Source organism: Hemicordylus capensis, chromosome 3 (genome assembly GCF_027244095.1).
Source record: "Hemicordylus capensis ecotype Gifberg chromosome 3, rHemCap1.1.pri, whole genome shotgun sequence".
Lineage (NCBI taxonomy): Eukaryota > Metazoa > Chordata > Lepidosauria > Squamata > Cordylidae > Hemicordylus > Hemicordylus capensis.
The window spans coordinates 335,447,049-335,472,040 of record NC_069659.1 but is presented as its reverse complement, the minus strand read 5'-3'; the positions used below and the strand labels follow the sequence as shown (position 1 = coordinate 335,472,040).

The 24,992-nt window shown below is 44.4% G+C and overlaps 1 protein-coding gene across 10 annotated transcripts in view; it reads left to right on the top strand.

Annotated features, from left to right (window-relative positions):
• The window catches only part of MECOM (MDS1 and EVI1 complex locus), a 744,249-nt gene that overhangs the window by 52,676 nt on the left and 666,581 nt on the right, over positions 1-24,992 (top strand). The gene's annotated exons all lie outside the window — the stretch shown is intronic.

Genomic DNA, 24,992 nt, shown 5'->3' with positions numbered 1-24,992 from the left:
AGAGGAGAGGGGGCCCGTGTTCATCCCTCTCCCTGGCGGCCCCCCAGAGTGAGGGAGATAATGAAGAAAATAGGGAGGGGTGGAGGTGGAGGGCCTTCAGGAGCTGGGGGCCCGTGTTCTTTGAACCCTTTTGCTCAATTATAGCTATGCCTCTGATTCAGGCCCCTGCAGAGCTCCTGCTGGCCGCCATTGCTGGGCCAGACAACCTGTTGTTCACCCTGCCTGGCTCCAACTGAGCACAAAGAATCCCCTTAACTTCCTGCTGCCAGGTCCTCCAGGGGCCGCCCACCGTGTGCTGAGTGGCTAATCCCTAGAGGTCACTGCCTGACAGACAGGACAGGGCTCACTTCCAGTTCACTCTTTAGGGGAGGGGAGGGGAGGGCTGATCACCACAATGTTAAATGAAATATATTAAAAATGTAGTCTCCCATTCATACGCAACTAGGGTTTGTGACTATTTAGCAAAGCACCAAGGAAGCTGCCACTCCAGTTACAGAGTGCAGAGTTTAGTTGTTGCAGTTATTTGAGTAACATGCATGGAGATCACTGCAGAGTCTAAACTAAATTGATCTATTGGTGAAATACATTTGAGATAGGAACTATCTATTCTATCTATGTGCTACAGAATGAATAGGTAGGGAGAGAGATATATGTTTCCATCTCTCTAGGAGGAAAGGAAGAGGACTGACTCACTACAGGAAGTACCTGAGGAGTCAAAGCAGGGGCATAGAGCAGAGGCAAGCAGGGACAGGTAAGGAGACCCTCACTAGCTACCTCTAATCCAAATGCCCCTAGTGGTCATTAGGGTAGTTGGTGGAAAAGGTTGATGCGCTGGAACTCCATCTCCAACAACCAGGGCAGAACCTGCTTAGCAAAGAGGACAAGTCATGCTTGCTAACACAAGACCAACAATCCTGGTCTTGTGGTAGCAAGCATGGGTGGCAGGCAGCAGCAGTCTTACCAATTTTTAATGCCATAATCTGCCTTCCCCCAATCCAGCTGCCACTGCATCAGCTGCAATGCAGAGGATGACTATTCACTGTAGGGGGTGGGTGGCATTGACACCTGCTCTGCCACATATGCCCCCCTCAATTGGTGTCCTAGGTGACTACCCAGGTCTGCTTAGTGGCCAGGCTAAGATACTTCCACGTAAGGTTGCCAGCTGACTGAAACTGTTCCTGGAGTAGGGATGTGCACAGCCGTGGGCGGGATGAGGTAGGGAGTGGAGTGATTCTCTTAAAATGCAGGTAAGTAGGTCCTTACCTGCTCCACTGCCACTCCGCCACTTTTCTGGACATGGTGCTCACTCTACCAAAGGCCATGTGAGGCTGCAGCATTGTTCCCTGCACATGTCTTTCATGCACATCCCTGTCCTGGAGATCTTTCCCTCCAATATTTTTCACAACATCAAGCTACTAAAATCTCCGGGACTTCTTTCAATAGTTGCCCAAAGATTAATGCCAGTTCCTGGAGATTCCAGGCCAATCTTGGAGGGTGGGCAACCCGACTTCCATGTGATCCATGCTGTGTATCGGCAGGTGGCCCTGAACACTCCCAAAGGAATTGCATGGAACCATCCAATGTCTGAACTCAGGCTTCAGGAAAATAGTCTGGAATCCTGAGTTAGGAATCCATGAGCAGAGGAGCTCCTGCTTGTGCTAGATGCCTTTACCTGGTTTTGTCCAGTTCCCCCCTCCTCTTGCAGCCCCTCGTGCCCCATCCCAGCTGCTGGACTGGTTTGGAGTATACCTCACCAACTCACACAATTAGGAAGAGGACACACTGAGTGTGTCCTTTGGACAGTCCTCTGCGGATCTCCTGGGTATCGCCTCCTGGCACATCCTGATGCCCTCCTGGTATGTCCCTTTATCATGTGGGGAGGCTGTTCATCCAAATGGCCCCTCTACATGCATTTCACATGAGTAGAAGGACCATAGGGATAAACAGCCCTGCACATGATAAAAGGAATGTGATTGGAGGACTGGGACATCCACAGAGGATATGCCAATAGGTAAGCTCTTAGTGCATCCACTTCTTAATCATGTGGGCTGGTGAGGTGTCATCCAAACCAGAGGATTTTCGGACTCACGGGAACAGCCTTTTGGGGAATGCTAGGGTCTGCAGTGTTAAACAGGAACTGGGAAAGTTCCCTTCCGTGAGCTGCTCATGCTACTCAGCATCCAGTCCAATGATCAGAGGCGGAGCCACCATTGGGCGAACAGGTTCAAAGAATCCAGGCCGCAGCCAATCAGGGGCTGTGCCTCGTAGCCCCAACACGCCCCCCACGTCTGACGTCAGACGTGGGGGGCATTATTTCACTCCCATGGCCCCGTTTGGAAGGCAGATCAGCATGTGCTGCGTTGGGCAGTGTGGGCCGGAGCCACTCTCCCTGCCTTTATAGGCAGGGAGAGCCACTCCTGACCTCTCTGCCAATGCAGCGGGGCTGATCTCCCTCCCAAACGGAGCTGTGCGGCCCCGTTTGGGAGGGAGGTTGGCCTGCGCTTTGTTGGCAGTGCGGCCGGAATGGCTCTCCCGGCCTTTAAAGGCAGGGAGAGTCGCTCTGGCCCACGCTGCCCAATGCAGCATGGGCCGATCTGCCTTCCAAACGGGGCCACATGGCCCCATTTGAGAGGGACATCATGCCCCCGTGTCTGATATTAGACGTGGGTGTGTGGCTAGCTGGGGGCATGGTTAGCTGGGCCACTGCGCCTGATGTAAGATGTGGGGGTGGGGCCAGGGGCCATGGCGGCCAAACACAGGCCGTTGCCAGTCTTGCTCCATGGGTGCCAATGATGAAAAGGTAATTTGTACAGAGCTATTAATTGAGGGGGAGGACTGTTTCTGTGTTATGTTGTAATCTTTAAAGCTGTTAGGGATGCCAGTATTTTGCACTGAGCTTTAGGCTCTGGGGAAAACAGTTTTATAGGCTCCTGTCTCCCAGTTGCTGACTGCCAGTTCTCTGGGGAGTAAGGAAAACATAAATCCATAACAATCCCTGTTTGCCTAGATACCTTGGAAGTGTTCTTCACCGCTGAGGAATTGCTACTTCCAACCGGAGGGAGAAGAAAGGGTGTGTACATCCTCACGGCACACCTGTGAAATAGTTTTGTGGCTTTTCTCATGTTACAGAAGAGACCGAATGGTGAGACTAAGAAATTTACACAGGGGACCCCAGTAAGTCCATAGCAAAACTGCCTTTGAAACCAATGTTTTCCCAGGTCCAAACACTGAACCAGATGCTCTTTTTCCCCTGGACCATACTGGTTCTAATTTGGGTGCACATGCAGAATTAAATCTCACATGACTGGACCATTTCTCCCTGTGATCTAAAGTCTTGGTATATATCTGGGAAATCAGAACATGCCCCTGAAGAAGGAAAAGGAAAGTCGTTAGATGCCTTTCTTCTGATGCTCGATATACATTCCTTCTTGTAATCAGAGCCCTAATTAGGGAAAATTACCTATTGGAAAAACAGAGTTTAAAAGGGGCCTCAACACGTCTTCCAGCAAACTCAAAGACAAAAGGAAGTTCTTAACAATGGGTCACTGGAGATGCATTTCCGCCGCATTTTTAAAAACAAGCTACTGTCCAGTTGATGAGTGGTGGAGGCAAACATGCCGTCTTTGATGAGCCATCTCCTGCTTCCTGATATTGTGACCCCCTCAACAAATACTGCAGGCTAAAATCAGCAGGCCTTCAGAGGGCCACAGAACGTGGGAGGGTTATCTAAGAGATGCCTCACTCTCAGGATATGGTTGAAATCCTGTTTTGAGTAAGGTTGACATCCTTGTCTCTGAAATAATATTTTCATACTGCAAAAGCCAATAGTAAGACACACATGGGCAGGTCTCTGAAACATGTAAACAACTTCACTTTTGATGTAGTCGCTTCAAATGGCTTTGTCTGAAATGATGACTGAGAACTTGGTTGTTTGCTTTCCCCAGTAGATTTTTTGACACTCCAAAGATTTCTTATTTTTTACATATATATGCACACCAGTTCCTAGGCAGATGGTGGTCTCGTTCTGACCAGATGTCTTCTAGTAGAGATGAGACAGCCATTCATTGTGGACAGGGGTACACCTAGGTATTTTTGGTGCCCTGGACCAGAGGCTGAAAGGGCCTCCCTCCAGAGGAATAACTATAGGGGGGCAGGGGGGGCACGTGCCCCGGGCGCCATCTTTTCTGGTCACGTGGGGGGCGCCGCCATGACAAAAAAAATTTTTTTAAATTTTTTTTAAAAAAATTTTGTTAATACAAATGTTTCCTGCTCAGTGCAGCAGCGCTGCAGCAGTCAAGGGAGCGCGTCGGCGCCCCCTCCCCCACAAGTGGTCCCTTCCGCACCGCCCGCGCCCCCCCCCCACATTGCTTTGCTGGCGCCTGGCGGCCAGTCAGTGGCCTGGCTTGGCGGCGGCGGGGGGCGCTTGTGAGGAAAAACCTAAGCATAATGTAGTATGGGGCGGGGGGCGGGGGGCGCCATTTCAATGATTGCCCCGGGCGCTGTTTTCCCTAGTTACGCCTCTGCCTCCCTCCCACTGTGAGCCCCCGCTGTGAGGCCCCTTATTATTATTATTATTATTATTATTATTATTATTATTATTTAAAATACATCTTGGGCAGCTGCCTGGCCCCACAGCCTTTTTGGCCTGCGCATGTGCACAGTTGTAGTATGGAATGTTGCATTTTGTGATGAGGAAGCCCACCTGCGCCCACCACCACCTCCACCGGGGGTGGTGGTGGCCTGCTCTACTCTGCTCACCTCCCCACCCCAGCAGTGAAGAGGGGGAAATAGTGGTGGTGAGCGGGAAATAGCAGCGGCGTGGGGGCCAGGCAGGCAGCAGCGGCGGTGGGGCATCAGGGCTCTGGGAAGGCCCTCCTAGAGCATTTGGGCCCCCCCAGGAGGCCACGGACCCCCACCCCATAGTCCATGCCTAAACACACCACTGTTTGTGGACACTCCAGTTCTGGATTTCCTGCACTGAGCAGGAATTGACTAGATACCCTACAAGTTTCCCTCTAACTTTGCTAGCTATGGAGATGTATTGTGACTTGGTTTCAAATCAATTACTTAATTTTAGTTAGTTCCTAACTAGGGTTCGGCGCAGCGGGAAAATGCTTGATTAACAAGCAGAAGCTTGCCAGTTTGAATCCCCACTGGTACTATATCGGGCAGCAGTGATATAAGAAGATGCTGAAAGGCATCATCTCACACTGTGCAGGAGGAGGCAATGGTAAACCCCTCCTATATTTTACCAAAGAAAACCACAGGGCTCTGTGGGCGCCAGGAGTCAAAATCGACTTGACGGCACACTCTAACTAGGGCTCAGTTTTTGATCAAAGGGATACAAGCCGCCCTGCAAGAGATGTCAATAGCTAACTCTTCAACTCCCCTACTAGTACTGCTGCTGCTAGTCCAGCACTAATCCCAGCCTGCTAACCATTTTACCCAAATTGCAGGAATGACAAGTCGGGTTACAGTTGCCACACAATGTTACACAGGAACCAGGGAAGCAGCCTTATACCATTGGTCCATCTAGCTGATTCTACACCAGGGTTGCTTAACTTCAGCCCTCCTGAAGATGTTGGCCTACAACTCCCACATTCCCTGGCTATTGGCAACTGAGGCTGGGGATTATGGGAGCTGTAGGCCAAAAAACAGCTGGGGAGCTGAATTTGAGCAGGCCTGGTCTACAAACTGACCAGCAGTGGCTCTCCAAGGATTCAAGCAGGAGTCTTTCCAAGCCCTACCTGCAGATGCCAGTGATTGAATCCGGTAACAGAACTGTTTTAATCTATCAACTAAAAAAGGAGGAAATATGAAATCAAGCAAGTACCTCTGGAGAGGGTATTTAATAAATTGGATGCCACCGCAAAGAAGGCCCTGTCTTTGGTCACCATCCAACTAAACTCTGAGGGGCTCCTTCCAGACTAGCTGCTCTTCAGCAGCAAAATGCCTCAGTTCGGGCAAGTCACACTCGGGACGTAAACAGCAGGGGGAGCAGTCTCGCAGCAGCTAACAACCCGAAAAAACAAGCAACTTTTTCACGCCAGATATAGGACGTCTTTGCGCTATATCACGATATAGAGTACCCTGCTGTCCACGTAGGGACTGCGGTGTCACGACACAGGAAGTGTGGAAGCACACTTCCAAGATTCGTCCTGACCCCAATAGGGTCTAGTCTGGAAAGCGCCAAGGTGAGGGCACCTGAAGTAAGCTCTCCAGCAAAGATCTCAGTGAATGGGCAGGTTGATATGGGGAATGTAATTTTTCAGGCTGTAGAGCTTTATCAACCAAAATGAACACTTCAAATTGCACCCAGAAACAAAACGGAAGCCAGTCCCCCCTGCCCCCAAACATTAGTTAATATGCTCCATATGGCAGATCCTATTTTATTAACCCAGCCATCACATTTTGAACTAGTTGATGTTTCCAAATGGTCCCCAAAGGGAGATCCACATATAACACATTGCATAAGTACTAAGCTAGATATTACCACAGCATCGACAATTGTGGCAAGGATGAAAATTATTTGGGAGTCTCTTCAAAATTTGATATGAGTAGCTAGAATGTTGATGCATTCTTATTTTCATGCATTCTTACTTTCCATTGAAAGAAAGAATGCATGAGAATAAGAATGCATCAAGATGAGCTTTCAAAGGTCCCAGAATTCTAAAAACCCAGTCTAGAAGCATGCAAATGCAGATTGTTTATGTAGATTGAGCTGCACTTTAGGAAATACTTTGAAAATTGGGTTGCTTCATACTGGCCTAAATTGAAAAAGGAGAGTGGAAGGGTGGGGGTGGAGTGAGAGAAAAAGCGTTGATTAGCTGAAACACGATGGCACATTACTCGGATATAATTATGTTTGCAATACATCACAGTGATATGGGGGAGGTTTATGCCTTTCGATTTGCAGCGTATGTACTTGGTAGCATATGGCTCTACAGAAACTGTTTTGATTCAGTGCCTGCAGTAGCATATGGCATAAAAAACGCCCCTAAAGTCAAATTGAAAGTATAGGCCAGCCTCGGTCCCCCTAGGACCTTCCATCTACTGCCAGCCAGCCGGGCTGGAATCTGAATTGGTGTCACTGTTTCACTCATCATGAAGAGTTTACATTTGGTTTGGGACTCTGGTGCAAGAGGTTATGGATGTAAAAGTCAGAAGAGATATGGCTTCTGTAATGTCTGCGGAGATTCTTGTGTCGATAAGGTCAGCAGCAAGTTAATAGATTTTTATCTTCTCATCACATGAACTTAATATAGTGTGAGAGGAGAGCCCCCCTCCCTGCTTTCTCCTCTTGCCAGTGTTTTGGGTGTGTTTGCCCCCCCTCACAAGATGTCATTTATTTAAAGTGCTTTTGTGAGTAAAGTAAAATTAAATAACTTCAGCTGAAATAGTGAATAAGCAACCAGAAATCTACACTTATTGGGATGAGCATACTAACCAGTAGGGCTGGAGCAGGCATGGTTAATCAGCTGAGATGCATGAGCACCAGATCCATCAGGTATGGCTGCCATCTTTTGTTCATCAATTATGATAACAAGCCCACTTCCGTCCCCTTTTTCATGTGACATTGTCCCATGAGGTCATCACAAACAGTAGAATCCCTCCTTCACTACTCTTTATGGACTACTATTGCAGATTTCAGAAGGGTGGGGGCAAAGAGGCTTCAGTGTTTGTAGGTGAGACTCAGAAAGGATGAGAGTCCAAAATATTTTGAATACATTAAGGATCTTGGATATATTCAAGATGAACTTGCCGATATAGAAATACATTTTAAAATGAAAATTTAGAAGCCCCAGTGTATTTTAAGAGCATTTTTTTTTATTACTTTACCCTAGGGGTTCCCAACTGTGGGCCCCCAGATGTTGTTGGACTACAGCTCCCATCATCCTCAGGAACAATGGGCCAAAGTGACTGAGGTTGATGGGAGTTGTAATCCAACAACATCTGGAGACCCAAAGTTGGGAACTGCTGCTTTATCTAACAGTAACTATAGTAATGTTATAAACATGGATGAGTTGCGTTCTTTTAAGCAGAGGGTAGGCTGAGAGAGAGTCAGCTGCCCAAGGGGACTGAATGAGTTGGCTGAAGAAAGGAGTTTGAACTTGGGCCTTTCTGCTACTAGCCCAACATGCTAACCATTACACCACACAGGCTCTCACCTGTGCCTTCGATACTCATGCCTAGTACACAGGACCATTTTATTGTTTGTAACAATAGCCATATGGGACCAAACATAGAGCCCTATTTACATATTGAGGCCATTCTCACAATGGGGGGAAACGGGCTAAGGGAACCCAGCCCGGTTTCCCCCCTATCATGAGAACCACCGGGCTCACGGGCAAGCCTGGTGGTTCAACGGTGGCTAGCCCGCCTAAGAACCCCTCCCTTAAAATGAGGTTAGCGGAGCACTCGCTTCGGTAACCCAGTTTTACTGATCCTCTGCCGCCACAATGTAGCTCTGCACCGTGGCGACACATGAGTAGACCCCTGACTGGGAGGCTCCAACAAGCCTCCCGGCCTCGGGGTTTCCCCAGAATGCCCCGTGCACTCATGTGGGACATCCTGAGACTTCTGGGGTCCCCGATCCCTGCCACTCCTACTAGCTCCATGCCAGGACAGCTCTCTGCTCATGTGTAGGGAGTGCCCGCTCTCCCCACTGAACCCTCCTCGGCTCCACACGTTGATCGCATGTAGAGCCTCATTATGTTCAATTCATGTACAACTGGCATACACACTACAGAAAGGTATTCTCACATTATGTTTAATGCATGTACCATAGTCTACTTCCTATATGTACCCTGCATTTTAAGGGGCCTGCACCTAGGTTCATTTTTTTAAATGAACGCTTGTACAAACACCTGTATGCACATACAATGTAATGTCTGAAAATGGGTTAGATGTGATGTTAAACACTTCATCATCTCGTTTGGATGTTATCTCTTGAAATGATAGGGGCACAATCTGGTTCAGGGACACAGCACAGAGGAAGGGGGTGTTTAACTCTTTACCTCTGTGTTATTTCCCCAGCAAAGATTTCCCCTCCTGAAGGTGCTATAGATTTCTGACATTGAAACAAATAAGACTTTCAAAGAACCAAAGCAACTGTGAGTTGGTGATGGCAGTGGTGGATTTCTTCTTCTTTTTCAGGAAAACAACATTAAAACAACATTTCCCCAAAAGGATTGGAAGAATAATCCCCCTTTTTCTTCACAGTATGGTCTGAAGTGGTTTGGGACACTGCAGGGCTGCTATTTTAAAGAGGAAATATCCCCTGAACTAGATGGTGAAGTATTTAAGGGGGACAGGACTATTTGCCTTCATATCCTGTTTGTGGGCTTCCTAGAGGTATCGGATTTGCCACTGTGGGAAATGGACTAGATTACAGATTCCCATCTTGTGGTACTCCAGATGTTGCTGAACTACAACTCCCATCATCCCCAGGCTGTGGATGATAGGAGTTGTGTAGTTTAGCAACATCTGGAGCAACACAAGTTGAGGCCCCTGAACTGGATGGTTCTTTGATCTGATCCAGAAGGGCCTTTCTTATATTCTTAAGGTCCTCAGTATCTGAACCAGGGGAATTACCGAAAATATACCCAAAATATAGATGCTCCTTAGGAACAGTGACATGGAGTTTGAGTCACAAAGGAAAGTGGATGAAGATCCGCCCTGCCCTCTTTCTTGGCACTATTGGTTCTCTTTGTTGCAAGAATCTTGACATCACCCATGGTGTTGCTGTGTCCATGCAAGAGGACTCCTCATGTATGGACTCATGCATAATGTAGGTAGCTGCTTACAGTATCAAAGATTTACAACCCATCCAAGGTTCCTAGGGCACAATTAGTCAAAGACAGCTTAAAGAGGGCACCTCTGTCAGCAAGAGACATTGAATGAGGAAAGAAGGCATTGTCTTAGTTCAGTCAAATACTTTCATATTAATCATTAACTGGCAATTGCCAAAGCTACATCTGGAATTCTTTACCTATGAACATCCAGTGGCATTTCCTTTTGGACAGGGTGAGGGTTGTCACATGTAGTGTTTTCAGAATAGTGTTTGACAAGAAAAATAACACCTTTCTGGCTAAGCAGAGCAGCCTGTGCTTCTTTTTTCCTACCTGCTTTTGAGTCATACACTCCAAACTGGCATCACAATTTCATGTATTTAGTTTACAAAATGTGTATAAGAACATAAGAACAGCCCTGCTGGATCAGGCCCAAGAATGCCCATCTAGTCCAGCATCCTGTTTCACACAGTGGCCCACCAGATGCTTTGGAGAAGCCCACAGGCTAGGGGTGAGGGTTTGCCAGGGTTTTCATACAAAACCAATGAAAGCAGGCACAATTATATCAATACAAATTACATACGCAATAGAGGAAGAAAAAAGCAGTGCTATCCTATTGAATTGAATTGAATATATATGCATTAATTTGAATATGGAGAGTGGAGAAAATGCTTTGCATGCTCAAGGTCCTGAGCATGACACAGGGAGGGGTGTTTTAACCCTCCCCTATGCCATCTTGTGAGGACGAGGACCCCGTATCCTGATGCTATTAAATTCATTAGGAAAAACCATATGGATGGCACTTACTTTGCATATAGAAGGTCCCCAGTTTGATTTCCCAGTAGAATTGGGAAAGATCCCTGTCTGAAACCCCAGAGAGCAGCTGCCAGTCAGTGTAGACAATACTGAACTAGATTGACCAATTGCCTGACTCAGGATAGGAGCAAACTTTAGGATGGTGTACAGAAAAATGGTACTGTGAGAAGTTGTTTGATGATTTTATCTGAAGTTCTGTATTCCCCCCCCCTTAAGACAATCATTAACCTGCTAACTTGGCAAAGAGGCACCTTTTAACGTGGTGATTCTATTTATTTAGCAGAGGGAGAATAACTGGCCCTCTCCACCCCCAGCACAGGACCTCCAGTGACTGTTGCTGGTGTCTGTCTTATGTTTTTTTAGACTGTGAGCCCTTTGGGGACAGGGATCCATCTTATTTATTTGTTGTTTCTCAGTGTAAACTGCCCTGAGCCATTTTTGGAGGGGCGGTATCGAAATTGAATGAAGAAAGAAAGAAAGAAAGAAAGAAAGAAAGAAAGAAAGAAAGAAAGAAAGAAAGAGTGTTTATAATGAAGATGATGAAGAATATTTATATATCGCTTTTCAACAAAAGTTCCCAAAGTGGTTTACATAGATAGATAGATAGATAGATAGATAGATAGATAGATAGATAGATAGATAGATAGAATGGCTCCCTGTCCCCAAAGGGCTCACAATCTAAAACAGAAACACAAGATAGACACCAGCAACAGCAACTGGAGGGACGCTGTGCTGGGGATGGATAGGGCCATTTGCTCTCCCCCTGCCAAATAAAGAGAATCATCACTTTTAAAAGGTGGCTCTTTGCTCAGCTGGCAGGCATAACCCATATCTACAGTATGTATCTAGTCAGTCAGTGAGCAGAGTCCATGTCAGGTTTCTGCATTCCCTTTCCCCAAAAAAGTCCCCAAGATGCCTAGGAACCCACCGTTAAAACTTACATGTTTGCATAGTTTATTCTGCTTCTGCTATTTCAGGAGGGGTAAAGAGCTATATGAGGTGCTGAATCCTCATAATGTCTGTGTGTCTTCATCCTTAGAATATCTGTCTTTGCCTTTATGCAGCTATTCCTCTGTATTCTGTGATTTCATTAGGCACTGCCTGGTCACTTTCAAGTATATCTTCATAAGCAGTAGGAAAAAAAATTACAATTTTTTGAAACAAGGAAGAGATTTTTTGCTAAACTGAATTCTGCAGGAAGCAGTAATACATGCTGTAGCTTCTTGTGCTCCCATGGAATCATGCCATGCAGACATATGTATGTTTTTTGGATCTTAGTCGTAGACCCTGTATACAAAAGTTATTTGTTTATTTTCACATTTATATCCCACAAAACCAAATCCAAATACAGTTTTAGTTACATTGAGGGCAAGTGTTTTATAGCTGCTTCTATCATAAGGAAAGGAAAGATTGTGCCGTTGAGTCGGTGTCGACTCTTGGAGACCACAGGGCCATGTGGTTTTCATGGTAGAATACAGGAGTGGTTTACCATTGACTTTCTCCCACGCAGTATGAGATGATGCCTTTGCCGTTGTCTCTAAGGTGAGCATCAGCCTCCAGCACCTTCTTATATAGCTGCTGCCCAATTTAGGTGACTAAAAATATATATTTACTATACAAACAAACTGCAAAAGATTCCTGCATAGAATACAACACATGCCTTCCCTTTATGACAACCAAAACCTGAACTGATTTAAAATCTAGTTACAAAGTCTTGAAGTCTTTTAGGTGGTTTCTACTACACCTTGGGTTCTCTAGCACAGGAGCGGTTTGTTCTTCTGGTACCAAGGATTGTCTATCACCTTCATCAGCCTCATCTGCAAGGTCAAAATTGGAGGCAAAATCAAATTCCTCTTCAGTTCCTCTCTTGAGATCAGACTCCCCTCTTATCTCATAGCATGCATGCTGGAAAGTCTCAAACTGTTCCATTCCCCCACAATAGAATAGAATCTCCTCAGATTTTGATTATTTGTATAAGGCAGCCGTACTAGAACAAAGTCTTTCACCTGAAATGTTCGCTGTTTCGCACTCCATTTCTGATCTACATACAATTCATATTTTTGTTGCTTCTTCCTTACCCAATCATGAATCTCTGCATCCTCAGGGTGAGATGGCACAGAAAGCCCTATCAGTTGTTGCCATCGGGAAAGTTTAGTGATAGCTTTGCGTCCTCTCAATAGTTCAAATGGTGATTTTCCTGTAGTAGAATGAGGGGTAGTGTGATAAGCCATAGAGTTTCACAGATTGCCTCCTTCTAGGGTTGTTGCTGTATAGTAGCCAGTTGTAAACTTTATCCCACTAATCTGTTCATTCTTTCCACTGAGCCATTCCCTCACGGATGCTACAAGGAAAGAGTCTTGTTTTATCCTATAGTATTGCTCCATTTCAAATGAGGCAAGCTGTGTCTCATTGTCAGTCACGAGTTCTTTTAATAATAATAATAATAATAATAATAATAATAATAATAATAATTCGATTTCTATACCGCCCTTCCAAAAATGGATCAGGGCGGTTTACAAAGAGAAATAAAACAAATAAGATGGCTCCCTGTCCCCAAAGGGCTCGCATTCTAAAAAGAAACATAAGACACACACCAGCAACAGTCACTGGAAGTACTGTGCTGGGGGTGGATAGGGCCAGTTACTCTCCCCCTGCTAAATAAATAGAATCACCATGGTAAAATGTGCAGTCATGAACTGGATTGCCTTGCTTGTAGTAATGTTGTTGGCAAATGAAATTTCTGCCCACCTGGAATAGTAATCTACCCTCACCATAACAAATCTTTGTTTTGCGGGTTGGTTATAAAAAGGCCCCATTATATCCAGAGCAAGTTTCCCCCAGGGACCATTGGGAAGCTCTAATGGAGTCAAGGGGGTGGTAAAAGTCTTCTGCAATTTGTCACATACAGCACCAGCAATACAGTGCTAGATCACATCTACCCCTGCTAACTGGGCGAAGAGGCACCTTTTTAAGTTGGTGATTCTCTTTATTGAGCAAGGGGAGAGTAACTGGCCCTATCTATCCCCAGCACATTTACCTCCAGTGACTGTTGCTGGTGTCTGTCTTTTGTTTCTTTTTAGATTGTGAGCCTTGTGGGGACAGAGATCCATCTTACTTACTTACTTATTATTTCTCTATGTAAACTGCTTTGGAAACTTTTGTTGAAAAGTGGTATATAAATATTTGTTGTTGTTGTTAATGTTCTTGTCTATACCTGGCCACCAAAAACTTTCTCTGACTCACTTTTTAGTCAAGCTCATGCCTAGGCGACCTTAGTGGGCAATTTTGATAACTTTTGCTTGTAAGGAGGTTGGCACCACCAAACAATCAGTCCTCAGAATGGTTCATTGAGAAGAGACAGCTCACTTGCTTCATGAATATAGTTGAAGAAGTTCAGGTACCTTGTTTTTGCATGGCCATCCATTAGTTATGTAAGACTTAAGTTCAGTAAGCACTTGATCAGCACTGAGGACCACTTTCCATTCAGAAGACATGATCACTCCATGAGCAGATGAATCTATTTGTGCAGTTACTACTCCTTCATCCTGATCTTCTGGGATCTCCTCTTGACCTGGAAGTGGAAGTTGAGATGCACAATCTGCAGTTGTATTGTGAATACCTGGAAGATATTTCACCTGGAAATCAAAATCCATAAATCTGGGGAGTCATTTGGCTACCCCTAGGGTTGCTCGACTTGATCCCTGTGCAGTAAATAAAGCAGATAGTGGTTTATGGTCTGACTGTAAAGTGAATTTTCTGCCCCACAAGTAAGTCCTAAAATGCCTCACCACCCAGAAACATGTTAGAGTTTCTTTTTAAATGACAGAATACATCTTTGATGAAGTAAGCACTCTGGAAGCAAAGGCAACTGTAACTTCCCTATTCCCTTTTTGCTGGGTCAAGACAGCACCCAAACCATATTCAGAAGCATCAGTGGTTGCAATAGTGTGCCCACTGGTGTCAAAAGACGTGAGAGTAGAGCTTTCAGCAATGGTTGATTTGATACAGGTATACCTCATTATTTGCAGGAGTTCCATTCCTTACCTACAACTATGAGTAACTAAACCATGAATAATGAGTCATTGAGACTCATTGAGACTAGGGGAATTGGGGGGGGGGTTAGGTTCCCGGAGAGTTGAAAGCCGCAGGAAAATAACATGCCCTACCATGTTCTGTGGGCCTCTAGTTATCCAGATGTCCCCCAGAAGTTCAAATTCTTACATTTTCCTGTGATTTTTCTAAGAAAAAAAGAATTTTTAAAAAACTAAATGAGCCACAAAATGGCTCCCTTTAACAAAACGGTGGCGAAAAATGACCTCCAAGGTCATTTCTGGCCGTCTCCAAGCCAAAGCTGAAGAAACAATCAGCAGTAGCAACAGTAGAACCCAATGCAGGAATGTAGGCCCAATGATGCAGATGCAATGAAATGAGGTTGCAGAAACATTCACAAGCTTTCCAGGCTCACATGCTTAGCTGGTTCAAAAATTTGTCACCCAATGTGTTTTATAGCTGCTTACCTCATACACACAAGGACATCTTATGTAGATATAACTAAAAGTTTATTCACTAACAACTCCATTTTCTCCTTCTCCTTCCTCTCCCTTTTCCTTTCTGACTCCCCACCACACTCTCTATAGTATCCCACCTGGGACAAATGTACAAACAAACAAACAAACAAACAAACTGCAAGAGATTACTGGATAGAATAGAACAGAAAGTTCTGTCTTTCTGTTCTCTGTGGCTAGTATATACAGCAAAGCAAAACAAAGAGAGATGTCCTACTCCGAGCTTTCAACTAAAGCAAGTAAATTTATTGAAGCTGTGCCAGGAAAATGTTAAACTCTGTGCTGCTGCAATGCTACCCAGTGTAAACTAGAAGCAGAACCAGAGGCTTCAAGCTATAAAATGTAACTATCAATGTTTGATTCTTCTTGCACTAGCATGCATGGAGAAACTGAGGCCCCAGGTGAGAGTTGGCACATTTCACAAAAAACATTGACACAAGGGGTGACAATTCTGATGAATGAGAAAGCCACTAGCTAGGGGGAAAGAGGAGGCTGGGGAGTAGGGAGAACAAGGAAAAGGGGAGGGAGCTTTTAAGAGCGAAAAGAACATTTGCTTGCCACAGCAATCTACTCTGAACAACTGGGTGTTCTTTGTTTTTGTTTCAATATTAGGTCTGTCCACCAATTAAATACTTTTAGTTCTGTAACTGTATGGGGTTTAATCAATTAACTGATTAAGTGTAAATACATTTGGGCATTACCAAACTGCAGTACAGAAGATGCCTTTTAAGGATGATGGGGATAACGTAGTTTGCTACAAAGCCTACATTCATTGTTAGAAGGAAGGGCCATTTTAAAAGATATTTTTCATTCCCAGTAACACACAGAGGTAATATGGCTTTAACTAAGCAAGTATTAGACCCATTATACTTCTGCCTCCCCTTCCTATTAATTATTATTATTATTATTATTATTATTATTGATAGTAGTAGTATCATCACATCCACCCTTAATATTAAATCCACCTTAGATGGGTAAAGACTTAGTTGATAAGCCTAGCATCTAAACTTAATAAAGCTTGCAGACCTATTTAAAATTTTATTTATTAATTTCCCACCTTTCTTCCATGATACAACTCAATGTAGTACATATAGGGTTCCCAGGCACTGACCAGATTCACATGTTTAGGTGTTCCTTGAAGAACTCAAATGTGAAATTGCCGACCTCCTTGCAAAAATATATAACTTATCCCTACAGTCAGGCTATGTATCAGAGAACTGGAAAGTAGCCAATGTAACACGGATTTTCAAAAAGGATCCAGGAAATTACAGGCTGGTTATCTTAACATCTATTCTGGGCAAATTAATGGAAAGCATTATCAAGGATAAAATTGTTACACACATAGAAGAACAGGTCCTGCTGAAGGAGAACTAGCATGGCTTCTGCAAAGGTAAACCTTGCCTCACCAACCTTTGGGAGTTCTTTGAGAGTGTCAACAGATGTGTGGATAAAGGTGATCCAGCTGACATAGTATACTTAGACTTTCAAAAAGCTTTTGATGAAGTTCCTTATCAAAGACTCTTGAGAAAACATAGCAGTCATAGGATATGGGGACAGGTTCATGTGTGGATTGGTAACTGGTTGAAGGATAGGAAACAGAGGGCAGGTATAAATAGACAGTTCTCTAAATGGAGGAAAATAAGAAGTGGGGTCTCCCAGGGATCTGTATTGAGACCAGTGCCTTTTAATTTATTCATAAATGATCTAGAAGTTTGGGGTAAGCAGTGAGATGGCCAGATTGTCAGATGACACCTAGAGTAGTGAAATGCACAACAGATAGTGAGGAACTCCAAAAGGATCTCTCCAAAATGGAGGCGTGGGCAACAAAATTGCAGATGCAGTTCAATGTAAGCAAGTGTAAAGTGGTGCATATTGGGGCAAACAACAACAACAACAACAAAAACAACTTCACATATACGCTGATAGGGTCTCTGCTGTCAGTGACTGACCAGGAGAGGGGTCTTGGGGTCTTGGTGGACAGCTCATTGAAAGTGTAGACTCAATGTGTAGCAGCTGTGAAAAAGGCCAATTCCATGCTTAGAATAATTAGGAAGGGGATTGAAAATAAAACTGCTAATAATATAATACCCTTATACAAAACTATGGTGCTGCCACATTTGTAGTACTGTGTACAGTTCTGGTTGTTATTATAGAACTGGAGAAGGTACAGAAGAGGGCATCCAAGATAATCAGGGGCCTAGAGCACCTTGCTTACGAGGCAAGGCTACAACACCTGGGACTTTTCAGTTTCGAAAAAAGATGACTGCGGAGAGACATGATAGAGGTCTATAAAATCATGCATGATGTGGATAAGGTCTCCCTCTCTCTCATCACACTAGAATCAGGGGTTCTAGTATTTTTTCACAAGGCACATAATTAACCTGTGGAATTCCCTGCTTCAAGATGTGATGACAGCCAACAGCCTGGATGGCTTTAAGAAGGGCTTAGATATATTCATGGAGGACAGGTCTATCAATGATTATTAGTCTAAGGGCTATAAGACATTCTGGCCTAAGAGGCAAGATGCATGTAAATATCAGTTGCAGGAAAGCAATAACAGGAGAGAGGGTATGGCCTCACCTCTTGCCTGTGGGCTTCTCAGAGGCATCTGGTGGGCCACTGTGTGAAACAGGATGCTGGATTAGATAGGCCTTGGGCCTGATCCTTGGGCCTTATGTTGCAAGGTTGCTGGCTTCAAGTGTCTTTGGGCCATGTCTCATAACCCAATTTTTGAGCTTGATCAGGTTAGAGAGGCAGCCTGGACAAACCCTCTTTGAGGTACATTTCACACATTATACAGAAACAAAGCTGGGCTTTCTGCCTATCATACTGTCAACAAAGAATCCTTGATGAGGACCACCTGCATGATTTCATTTCCAAAAGACATGTTGGTTGTGTCCACTTGTTGCATTTTTGGTATACATGTGAAATATCTTAGGCATACACTAAAAAAAAAAAAGTGAAATGTGGAAACTAGCCCTGTGACTAATGCTATTTCTCTCCTCTCTCTAAGCTAAAAATGGCCACTATCCCCAAGATCTATGCCCCCCCCCTCTCTCCCCCTCCCTCTATATTTGTTGTTGTTTCCAGATCAGTTAAGTAGTTTTGCTGGTCTGGCCTGGCACTGGCACTGTGGCAGAGACAACCTCACTCAAGCATTCTTTCTTGCCTGTCACCTGGTTATGAGGCCCCTCTGTGATAGTGCAAGTTGGGATTAGAAGGGCCTAAGGAGAAGCTAAAGCTATGGTCTCTCCTCTTTTGCTCCCCACTTGCAGCTGATCAGATACATCCCAAGCTTGTGGCAATCAGTGCCTGGTGCATTTCAGATCCAGCCCTGAAATCCACCATCTCCTGTCATCAGTAAAATCCATGAAAGGGACACTGTTGGGTCAGACTGACTGGTAGGCCTCAGTGATCAAACGTGTCACACCTGTCTTGGCCACTAGTGCAGGTGTTCTAGGTCAGCTCTCACTGTGGTTATCAATCGCTGACAGTTGACAGTTTAATTTTACACCACAAGTACCTCATTACTTGTGTAGGCACTTGAAGAACATGTGGGCACTGGATTGGATCAGTGATCAATGACAAAGGTTGCAGAGGGTGGAAGTGGTAGCTGTAAAAGTGAAGGTCTCCGTGCATGAGTTGGCAGTGGTAGGGATACATGACAAGGGGAGTTTAACTGACAAACAGTCTGTCAGGTCGAAAGGAATGGAGATTTGCCAGAAAGCTGGCTGCTGCACATTATAAAATACAACCCCTGTTTTCAAAGGAAGGGAAGAAAAGAAAAGAAAAGAAAAGAAAAGGGCTCTGCTTTGGGGAAAAGGAATGGGGTGATGGTGTTGAACAATTATAACATAGATTTGTAGGGGTATGCAGTTTTGTTCAACTACAACCATGCATTTTAAGACACAGAGGCATCCAGGTTTAAGGAAAGGCAGGATGCCATTTTGTAAGGAGACACAGGTGCTCTGGGGTGAAATCTGGCGGGCTACTGTGTGAAGCAGGATGCTGGACTAGATGGGCCTTGGGCCTGATCCAGCAGGGCTCTTCTTAGGAACATAGGAAGCTGCCATATGCTGAGTCAGACCACTGGTCTATCTAGCTCAGTATTGTCTTCACAGACTGGCAGTGGCTTCTCCAAGGTTACAGGCAGGAATCTCTCTCAGCCCTATCCTGGAGAAGCCAAAGAGGGAACTTGAAACCCTCTGCTCTTCCCAGAGCGGCTCCATCCCCTGAGGGGAATACTGACAGTGCTCACACATCTAGTCTCCCTTTCATAGGCAACCAGGGCAGACCCTGCTTAGCTAAGGGGACAAGTCATGCTTGCTACCACAAGACCAGCTCTCCTTCTTATGTTCTTATGTAGTGCTTCTCTAGGGCGGCACTAGCTGTTCTCAAAGATGCAGGACTGCCAGCAAAAATGGCAGTTTTGTGTCGAGTTCCCTCCTCCCTCGTGTCTGAAACATCTGGTACTTCTTAGCCCTGTGTCCTAACATAATTATTATAGTGTGTTTTTCTGGCCCTGCCAGCAGTCAGTGATGTGGGGCAGGTACAGGGAAATATGTTTCTTCTGGCTGTGGTCTGCATTCTGTTGCTCATATACCCTTGTTTGGTGGATCCTGCCTTAGAGGCAGAAGAGTGAATGACAATCGTCCTATTCAGACATTAAATGGAACACTTGTACAACAAATGTACAGTGTACACAGATCTGTACACAGGTACAGTTATTTTCACATTATGTTGAACACAAGTACAGCAGTGCACTTCCTGTCTGCACATATGAGGGGAACCCAGGGTTCTCTTTTAAAAATAAGCACAGTGCAGTCATTCACTCAAAAACATGTACAAGTGTACAGATATCTGTGTATTATAATGTCTAAATAGGGCTAAACATATGGACCCTTTCAGCCCCGTCATTCTATGTTAAAAGAGAAGTGGCACCAATGAGAGATTTTTTTCCTTGTCCAATAGGTGTTGCCACTCATCCAAAAAGCCCTGGTATCTCCAGGCAAGGTAGGGACAACCTAGTCTGATCCTTAGATAATTGCTGCCAATCATGATAGACAATACTAACTTAGATCGACCAAAAGCCTGATTCAATTATAAGGCAGCTTCGTATGTTCATGTATGTTCATAAATAAGAATGCATTCCTATTTTTAAGCATCGGTCTGAGGTTTTGTGTCTCCTTTTTGTCCTGGCTTTGTGGTGCTCCTTTTCCCTTCTTTCCTTTATCTGTAATTTACTTCACCTTTTGCGGGAATGAAGTCAAATTATAGATACAGGTAAACATAATTCCCAGCGTCCCAGCCCCAGTTCACAGATGCATGTTCTTGACTTGGTGGCTGCAGCATCCAGGGATGATTTTCACACTTGGAATGTCTGAAAGGGGTGTAAGTCTTCGATATACATGTGGGTATCAATCAGCCCAAGGTGGCAGAGTGATTCTCTAGGTCATGGGTTCTCAACCTTGGGTCCCCAGATGTTGGGCTATAATTCCCACCATCTCTAGCCACAATGGCTTTTGCGGATGATGGGAGTTCTAGTGCAACAACATCTGGGGACCCAAGAATTGGAACTTCTGCTCTAGATTCACTCTAGGATCTGCTCTAGGTTGAATGTGCAGATGTGCACCCAAGGATGGTCAGGTCTGCTCCAATAAATAGCAAGATATATTGCACTGGCCCTTAAAGTATCCCAGCTATGAAATACAAAGTTGTATGTGTTTTACACTAAAATTTAAACTATACCTTGGCAATTCACATTCTGGGCCAAGAAATATTGAATTCAGCAAGTGCTGCCTACACCCTTTCAAATATATATTCACACCCATAAGGACTAGATAACTGCTTTTGTGGGGAGGGGGATGAAAGCTGAGGTTATCAGGAAGCTGAATTCCTGTATCAGGGAATACAGGGACTGTATTTTAGTACACAAGCCCTGTATCACATTTGGTATTTCTCTTGCACTTCCAAAGAATTGCACCTCACAGAAAACCTTGAATATATACACAGCCTTTTTGGTCAAATATTTAGGGCCAAACTACACATTATGTTAGACCCATCATTAGGGCTGTCAAACTGGACTTTTATTTTAAAACCAGAAGCCACATCAGCCTCCCTATGGATTCTGGACAATAGTAGGAGGCAGAAGGGTTTAATCCTAACCCCCCTGCCATGGGGGGAAACCATGAAGGAACAATCCTTCATGTTTCTTACTTTAGTACACCAGTTAGGATTATTCCCTAAGTGAGTTTTATTTTGTTTTTGTTTTTACTGGTGTGTCAGAATAAGGTATATGAAGACCCTTTGCCTATGAGGCAGATTTTTAAAGACAACTCTCTAATAAGAAATTGCTGCTTCAGGCACTGATAGGATATATTTACAGTATTTGTGTAAACGCCCATGTGGATCAGGTGAAGTAGAAACTATAGGGCATGTCTTACTAAATTGTGTGTTTTATTGCAATTTATGTAGCAAATTGGTAATCCCCTTTTAATCTCATTTACCGGGTAGGTCAGATTAATTTTATGTATCTTCGCTTCTCTTCTCTCCTCCCTGACTAGAATGTGCATGTAACAAACCTTCTATATTGCTAGGTTTTGTGTTATTGCACATAAAGTTCGTCAAGAAATTGTAAAGGCTTTTCCAGTTCTAGTAGATGGAGATGGTTAAGTAAGTGAGTTGTTTATGCCATTTAGGTTTATTTCATTTCAGACTGATATATTAGATTGATGTTGTTCTAGATTGATATAGATGATTGGATTGTTATTGGTTTAACTGTAATGTATTCTGGTCAATGACCATAATAGAGATTCTGAGACACTAATAGGAGGATGTTGCATCTCTCATTTTTGTTTTATGTGCTGTCCCTCACCTTGCCTCTGTATCTGTAATATCTTAGTCATGACTGTCTGTATAAAAGTGTATCTGAGACGAATGGTACATGTGGAAGAGAAAGAGCTGGTTCACACAGACATTAAGTTATTTTGCCATCATGTAAGGCGTTGGCCTTTATGACATCTCGTCCCGCATCACAATTCTCTGATATAGCAGAACTGATTGTTTTGACTTAAGGTACAATTTGACTTAGTATGTAGTTATAAAAGCAGAGTGGTCATTTTTCTAAGTGAAATATCTCAGCTGTTACTCTAAATAAATAGAATTTTATGCTCATTATTCAAAGAGAAAAAGTGACTCTTTCCCCCCTAGCTGTTTCTAGCTTTCCCCCATTCTTCCACAAAAGCTGGCCATTTCTGCTGAGCAGATATATATCTCTCACCTGGAATCGTGAGAACTTTATAGCTTTTGTACAAAGCAGCCAAGCTGATTAAAGGCGGTTGCGGGGGTGGACCCCAACCCTTTTGCATTTCCAGTCTAAGAACTTGTGTGCTCCATTTGAACCCGTTGGGATTTAAACACATCCAAGTAGTAAACTCTTGAAAAATGTGGTTTATGATGGAAATGCTGTGAGACTCTTAGCTGTGGTGAGTCTGTGGAGCACCAGTATATTACCTACTCTGGAGCACTTCTACCTTCATAAGGAGATTACATGTTCATCATTAAGTTTGGACAATTTATGCTTGCTAATGTTTGAAATTGGATATGGCCTTCTAGGCATTGGAAGAATGTGCTTGTGTGAGTGTACGCCAGTGATATGCTAGCAATGGGTATGAAATATTTTTCTTAAATATAAGCTTTCCAGGTTTTTTGCGCCAGCATGGCAACTGATGCAAAGCTTTGTAGCACCACCCGTTTCATTGTTGTCTGACACCCACAGTGGCCCTGAATGATTTTTCAAAATGAAAGTTTCTTTTAAAGGTGGAGACAGTAATAATGGAAACGCCTGGTACTTTTTAGGCATCTTCCAACATAATGGTAAGATGGCAAATCAGCCAGCCCCACAAGTACAATCTTGTGCCTCCCAATTACCTATAATAATCTGTATTAAGAGAAAAGAGCCCTAAATGGCCAGGGGCGGTCCTACCATAAGGCAAGGCGATATATATGGTTGGCTCAGGTGCAGGAATGAGGAGGGGCATGGGGGTGGCAAGGGCCAGCCCCTCCATGTGTATCACCCCATGGGTCTTGCCTGCAGCTCGCTGCCACCACCCTTCCTTACCCCACTGGGGCATGACGCCCATTTCCCCCATCTCACCTTGCTGGGACATGCCTCTTTCACCCCCCTCCCTCCAATGAGCGCTAGAACTGCCTCTGCCAGCACTGCCTGGCACAGTGGCATAGTCTGAGAATGCTTGCAAGCCACCGCCACGGTCCTGGCAGAAGGGGCGTAGCAAGGTTGGAGTGGGCCCAGGGACAAGATTTTAAAATGGCCCTGCCCATCACTGAAGCTCAGCTCATGAAGTAAAGAAATCTTAAATGAGGCTGAATAGTGGTAACAAAAAGCATAGTGCGTGCGTGCGTGTGTGTGTGTGTGTGTGTATATATATATATATATATATATATGCGCACCACAATAGAACGTCGTCCTAAATTCATCATCATCATCATCATCATCATCATCATCATCATCATCCAGGGGCGTAGCAAGGTTGGAGTGGGTCCAGAGACAAGATTTTAAAATGGGCTCCCCAGGTTTTGTAAATTGTGGATGATGCAAGTCATTTAATGTTACTAGAGAAAGACCTGCTGTTCTGGTAGCTCCAGGTCTTAACATCCACATCAGTTTTGGAGGATGAATACAACTGAAGGAAGCCCGGGCGGGTGCGCAGCTGGGGGAGTCAGTCATGTGACTTGCCACTGCACCCCCCAAGGAAGGGGGCCCCCCAGACAACTGTCTCCCCTTGCCCTATTATAGTTACGCCTCTGCTTGGCAGCATGGCCTGAGAATGCTGAGCAGCCATCCATGGATGGTGGAGTCATACTGTCCTTCTTCTCAGGCAGCTAAATGTCTTGGACCAATTCTGTAAATGCCCTGGGAACAGGAGAGCTGAAGGAACATTTTCCCCCATATGAAATTACCCATATGATAGAATTCACCATGGATGCTCAGTTCTGGATGACTCGCCTTTTGAAGTTGGGTGAGTGGCTACCAGAGACAGGGCCTTCTTGGGTGTGGTGCCCTGACTGTGCAACATCATCTCCAGACATACTGACATTGCTATATTATAGGTACTAGGTGAAGGCTCTTTTATTTTCTGCAGCTTTTTAGCTCAGCCCAGATCTGTTCAGGTTTTTAGTGTTCTACTACAGAGGTTGCTGATTTTAGGTTTTAACTGTTTATTGTTACTGTTCATTTCTTGTTTTATTTTGTTTAATTATTTTTATGCTTCCGTGTGCGGAAACGTGGGGTAGGCATTTCTTAAATAAAAATAGAGGTACATGGAAGGGATGGTGGCTGTAGGTATTGAAAATCAGAACAGCAACATAGTGGAGTTCTTCTTGTAACTCAACTGTTTATTGTGAAGAACTGGGAAATCCGAGTGCATAAACTTAGATTTGTTAATAAAAAACAAGGATACTTCATCTGTGGACTGGCTCTGCTTTCTCGTCCATCTGGGCCTAGGACTGTTCAGACCCCTGAGAAGGTAATATAGGCCCAAATACTCACACAGGCCTTTGCTGCAAAACTGAAACCCTTCCCCCCAATATTCTCACATGGCCTTCTCAAGCCTTCTAAGGCCTCTTAAAGAGGCAGCAAACAATAGGGGCTACAGGAGTTGTTAGCAATCCACCTTGGACAGTGGGGGAGAGTAGCAGGGAGAAATAATTCACCGACCTCAAAGCAGCTGGGAACTAGTTGCTATCTATCTATCTATCTATCTATCTATCTATCTATCTATCTATCTATCTATCAGATTTG